Consider the following 6,299-nt stretch of genomic DNA (forward strand, 5'->3'; position numbering starts at 1 on the left):
GGTTGTGGAGAGACTGGAACACTCATACACTGTTGGTGGGAATGTAAAATGGTACAACCACTTTGGAAATCGATTTGGCGCGTAATGGAAGTACCATACGATCCAGCAATCCCGCTCCTTGGAGTATATCCTAGAGAAATAAGAGCCATCACACAAATAGATATATGCACACCCATGTTCATTGCAGCACTGTTCACAATAGCAAACAGATGGAAACAACCTAGGTGCCCATCAATGGACGAATGGATAAACAAATCCACAGAGTGGAATACTACGCAATGATAAAGAACAACCATGAAGCTGTGAAACATAACATGGAAGAATCTGGAGGTCATTATGCTGAGTGAATTTAGTCACAGAAGTACAAATACTGTATAAGACCACTATTATAAGAACTCAAGAAAAGATTTAAACACAGAAAAAAACATTCTTTGATGGTTACAGGGGTGGGGAGGGAGGGTGAGGCTTATTTACTAACTAGATAGTAGACAAGAATTATCTTAGGTGAAGGGAAGGACAGCACTCACTACAGGGGAAATCAGCACAGCTGGACTAAACCAAAGCTAAGAAGTTTCCTGAATACAATCAAAGACTTTAAGGGACAGAGTTGCAGGGGTAGGGGTCTAGGGACCATACTTTCAGACAACATCTAGGTCAGTTGGCGTAACAAAGCTTATTAAGAAAATGTCCTGCATCCTACTTTGGTGAGTGGTGCCTGGGGTCTTAAAAGCTTGCCAGTGGCCATCTAATATGCATCAATTGGTCCCAAGCATGTGGAGTAAAGGAGAATGAAGAACACCAGAGACACAAGGAAAGTATTAGCTCAAGAGACAGAAAGGGCTGCATAAATCAGAGACTTCATCAACCTGAGACCAGAAGAACTACATGGTGCCTGGCTACCACCATTGACTGCCCTGACAGGGAAAACAACAGAGAGTCCCAGATGGAGCAGGAGAAAGGTGGGGTGCAGAACTCAAATTCTAGTAAGGAAACCAGACAATGGTCTGAGACTGGAGGAACCCTGGAGTGTATGGCCCCTGGATTCTCTATCAGCCAAGAACTAAAACAATTTCTGAGGTCAACTCTTCAGACAGGGATTGGACTGGACTGTGGGACACAAAGTGATACTTGTGAGGAGTGTGCCTCTTAGCTCAAGTACATACAAGAGACTAAACGTGCAGGTTCTGTCCACAAGTGAGATGGGAAGGCAGAGAGGGTTAGGAGCTGGTTGAATGGACATGGGGAATCTGGTGGAAAGAGGAGTGTGGTGTCACAGTATGCGGAGAGCAATTAGGGTCACATAACAAAGTATATAAATTTTTGAATGGGAGACTAACTTGAAATGTAAACTTCATTTAAACTACAACAATTTTTAAAAAAAGGATTTACAGCCTTGGAAACACTATGAAGCAATTCTGCTCTGCCCTTTAGTGTCTGTTTGAGTCAGAATCCACTCAACAGCAATAGGTTTGGTTTTTCTTTTGGTTTAGTCTCTGAGCCCCCACCCATCAGCCCCTTTTTTGTACTGTGGTGGCTTACATGTTGCTGTGATGACTGGAAGCTATTCCAGTGGTATTTCAAATACCAGCAGGGTCACCCAGGTGGACAGGTTTCAGTGGGTGTTCCAGACTAAGACAGACTAGGAAGAAATGCCTGGCGATCTATTTCTGAAAATTAGCCAGTGATATCCCTATGAATCAACATGATATTGCCCAACAGGAATCATACATGCCAATGATCACGAAGATGGCACAGTACCGAACAAATTTTCACTCTATTATACATAGGGTGTCCCTGAGGTGGAGCCTAATGGGCAGCTAATAACAGTCTCTGAGAGGCAGAGACAGAAGGGGTTGGGATTTCTCAGCCACAGATCTGCAGTTCTGAGTGGCCCCATTAAATGACGCTGATGATCCTCCTAACCTTTCTTAAATCTTTCTGTGTCTAAGCAGGATGTTTTTCTCATGGCGTGTCTGAAGAGGGCAAAGAGGGAGACATTGAGTTTTTTTAAAACTCTGTTTTGGGATGCCTAAATGTAGCAGTGGAGCCTCGTGGTACATTGGTTAAGAGCTCAGCTGCTCACCAAAAAGCAGTTCGAGTCCACCAGCCACTCCTTTGAAGCCCCATGGGGCAGTTCTACTCTGTCCTGTAGGGTTGCTATCAGTGGGTATTGGCAAAGGGTTTTTGGTTTTTTAAAGGTAGTAAGAATAATAACTCCAAGGTACTATAAGACTGGTCTTTTCTCTGCCACTAGAGTTGAGACTTTCAGTTTTAATCCCTGGGTTCCAATTGTGCAGATTATGAGTCAAACCCCACCTGGCCCTGATAGGACCTGTTTCTCGGAAGTGATTTAAATTTCTGCAGAGACCCTCAGCTTTTTAAATAATCTGGATTTGATCGTTTGCATTGGAGTCTGGACAAAAGGATCCCCGACCTCTGGAGTCCTCAGGTCTTTGCCCATGGAGAGAGGAGGGGTCAAGGACCCCACAGGAGGGTTCCTAGTGGGTGATATGTGGGTCTTGGACCCGTTTTCCCTCGTGGCTGCTAAATCCCCTTTTTCCCTGGGGACCTCTGTATTTCTCCTGGCAGAGACCTTATGGGGTCAATTTCCCACCAACCCCGTTACTGAGCTATGTGACCATGAGCAAGCTACTGGACTACTTTGCCTCTGTTTCCTCGTTCTTAAAAATGAATAAATAATGTCTTTTGCCTGGCACATGGATCTCCCCAACTCTAAGACACTGCTGCCTGGCGCTACCTATAAGCCCCGCCCCCAGGACACCCCCACCTGATGCCACCCCCCATCTCACCACATCTCTGCTCTCAGCCTGTAGGGCCAAGTGTTGGGACACCCAGGAGACTCAGGCCACTAGCTGTTCACTTTCATTGGGTCCAGTGCCCCAGCCTGAGGAGGGAGGGGTGGTTATTGCCCGCAGAAGACATGGGCTCACACTGCTGTCACGTTAGAGGGCCCCCTCCCCGTCAGGTCAGGCTGAGTGACCCTCCTGAAAGCACCATCCTCCAACCACTGCTTATCTAGCTAGGACTGTAGTTTCTCTTGAAAGTAGGACTTGTTCCATAGTGAAGCAGTTTTTCTAAGGACTGCCTGGAATCCCCCCTCCGCCCCTCCTCAGGTCTGCATAGAAGTCCCAGTGCCCCAACGTCTGAGCCACACCGGCCTCACTCGAACACAGCGCACAAGCCTCCACCTTCCTCTGTCTCCCAGCCTCCACGCTGCCAAAGCTCTGTCCCTGGCGTCTGATGCGCTCTCCTTTGTAAGCACCGTGGCCTCTCTGTGTCCTGAAGGTGGAGGAATTACCTCTTTGTCTCTTGACCCTTCCTCAGGAGGATCAAGGTTTTTGTCTTTTTCCCTAAACCTACCTGACATTTAATTTTGCTCTTCTTTCAATTTTCAAATTCATAATGTATTTACTTAAGTTGTTGAACATCATTTCTGTTCTCTGGCATTCCTTTGTAATACTTCGTTGGCTTAAACACCCAACAGGAAAGAAGGACTTATAACCCACTCCCACCCTGGTGGGCAGTGTCTATGATGGCCTGTTTTCTGATTACCCAGGTCATGAAATAATGAACCCACCACGCGGTTCTTCTTTCATTGTCAGCGTTGCACATAGGGACTGACTTCTTAGGAAGACAGTTAAGAATCCAGCTCCCTGAAACCACCCCATCTCCCCACTTCTTTAATACAGTTACATCACAAGTCTAGTGCTTCCACCTCTGCATCTGAGGTGACACTTCTGAGCCCCCACTCTGGCCCCCTCCTGCCCCCAGCCTCTGACAAATGAGTGTCCACTTTTGCATTGTCCACTCCAGTGACAAGGTGAAGTGAGCAAGGCACTCTCCTACAGCACAATATCTAAAAGGGCTCAAAAACATCAGTCATCAAGATAAATCATATTCTAATTAAGCATGCTAAAAAATCAGAAGTAGTGCAAAAAGTCCAAGATGAACAAAGCAGCAATATTTTAAAGAAAGAGAGTGTCAGTGCTTGACTTTTCCCTTTGCCTCATGTCCGCCAGTGGCCCTGGACTCACCTGGGCACATTTGCGTCCTGCTGTGTAACTTCAGATTCATGAGGATCTTCCAAGTTGGTGGCAGAGACACCACCTCCAGGAGCGAAGCAGTGGCCATGACCACTCTGTGGTGTGCCACCCAAAGGGGCTATTCAAGTCCAGCCACACTGTCCTCAGGCCTGTGCAAACACTGTGAAGACCTTCAGGACAATGACATCAGTGCGCGATGCTAAGCACAGCCTGAGGCCAGACTGGACTCATTTTACGTCCTTATAGGGGCTCAACATCATGCCGGGCTCAGCTTGACTTGTGTGTAATCTGTGGGTGTAAGGCTGCGAGGCCAAGTGTGTGCTTTCAGGTCAGACAGCTCGGGTCTCCATCTCACCCCCACCACTTGCAGGTGGTGTGAGCCTGTCAAACTCCTCAGCCTAAGTTTCTCTGTAAAATACATGTCCTTATCATACCTACTGTTTTGAGATCTAAAGTGTAAACCACTCAGAACCGTGCCTTGCAGATTGAGGCAGTTCAACTCATGACAACCCCACGTGTGTCAGAGTTGAACTGTGTTCCCAGTTTGCAATGGCTGGTTTTTTGGAAGTAGATTGCCATGCCTTTCTTCTGAGGCTTTTCTGGGTGGACTTGAACCTCCAACCTTTTGGTTATTGGCCAAGTGTGTTAACCGTTTGCACCACCCGGGAATTCCAAGTCATGCTTCAAACTGCCTTTTTCCTATGTTTTTATTTTCATCCTGGAGTTTCTGATTGCCTTTTTTTTTCTTCCACTGAGTGCCTTGATCGTATTCTCACAACTTTCCAAGTTCTGAATTGTACTTATGGCCCCTCACCCCTCTGCGAGGTGCTCTCTCTTGGTGCTCTGAACACCCTTCCCTGCCTGGAATTGGTGGCTCCCACTTAATATGTACACTTCAGATCTTCCTCCTAAAAGGAGTATGCTCCTGTTTTGTTAGAGCATGTCTTCAAATCACTTTCTAACAATGGTGTGTGGGAAGTGAACACTGAGTCCTCCAGTGTCTGAGCATATCTGTATTCTGATGGACACATGGAATAAATACTGCAACCATTTCCCTTAGAACTTGAGGCTGTGTTAACATTGTGCTATTGAAGTTCAGTGACGCCTGATGCTCAGTTCTCTAGGGACCGGCTTGTTCCCTCCACAATCTTCCTGAGTTTGGAGGACTCAAGGATAAAATCTTTATCCATGGGGCTCTGTAAGTTCTCAGTGACCTGCCTTAGTTTGAGACTTTTTTTTTTTTCATTCAATCAGCTCTGCATTCTGGAGGGTCACTGAATGGAACACCAATTCTGCCTTTGGTCCAGGGCATTTTCTATTCTATCTCCTCCCCTATTTCCATTCTTTTCTCCTTTCCTAATAGGAGCCCTGGTGGCGCAGTGGTTAAGCACTCAGCTGCTAACCAAAACGTCAGTGATTCAAACCCACTTGCTGCTCTGTGTGAGAAAGACGTGTCAGTCTGCTTCATAAAGATTTACATCCTTGGAAAACACATGGGGCAGATCTACTCTGTCCTCTAGTGTCACTATGAGTCAGCACCATCTTGACAGCAACAGGTTAAGTTTCAGTTCCTGTTTTGTTTTTGTTCTCCCTTCCTGGGGCTGCAGTTGATCAGATGTTGGACCTCCCGAACTAATCCTTGTCTCCTGTTTTTTCTCTCTCATGTTTTAGGTTTTCTTGTGCTCTTATTCCATGCACTAGGAGATTTCCTGAAGTTTGTCTTCCAGCACTTGTATGTTCCCTTGCAGGAATTATATGTTTAATTTCCAAGAGCAGCTTCTTGCGTTGTTGTGGCTTTTGTTTTTTCCTTGGTATCCTGTTCTTTGTCTGATAGCAGTTAGAGGTTTTGTTTTGTTTTCTTCTCTTCACTGAGTGACAATCTGTGTCCTTGGACTCATTTTTCCCCCCAAGTATCTGGGCCTTTTGCCTTATTTTGCAGACTTTCCTCACCCAGCTGAGGTATCTCATGTTTGAGAATGAAGTGGCAGGAAGGCTGGCTTAGATGTGGAGTGAGGGGGAGCCAACCGTTTTGATGGATTCTTGGTGCCAAAATGTGCTAGTAGCATGTAAGTGGCTTCCATCTCTCTTTTTTGAGGATGGTGGGGGGAAGAATCTCCTGATGTCTCCTACCTGCAGTAGGCATCTGGCAGAGGGCAGCTGGGATCTAAGACTGTATGAGTGGGCGGGTGGGTTCCACACAGCCCCAGGTCAGCCACCTTCCTCACTTTTGCCCTC

At 46.5% G+C, this 6,299-nt stretch overlaps 1 pseudogene; it reads right to left on the bottom strand.

Moving 5' to 3' along the window:
• The window catches only part of LOC101354496 (serine/threonine-protein kinase MARK2 pseudogene), a 36,401-nt pseudogene extending 32,249 nt beyond the window's left edge, over positions 1-4,152 (bottom strand).
• Positions 4,153-6,299: the final 2,147 nt, after the last annotated feature.

The sequence above is a fragment of the Trichechus manatus genome, unplaced genomic scaffold (genome assembly GCF_000243295.1).
Source record: "Trichechus manatus latirostris isolate Lorelei unplaced genomic scaffold, TriManLat1.0 scaffold00026, whole genome shotgun sequence".
NCBI lineage: Eukaryota > Metazoa > Chordata > Mammalia > Sirenia > Trichechidae > Trichechus > Trichechus manatus.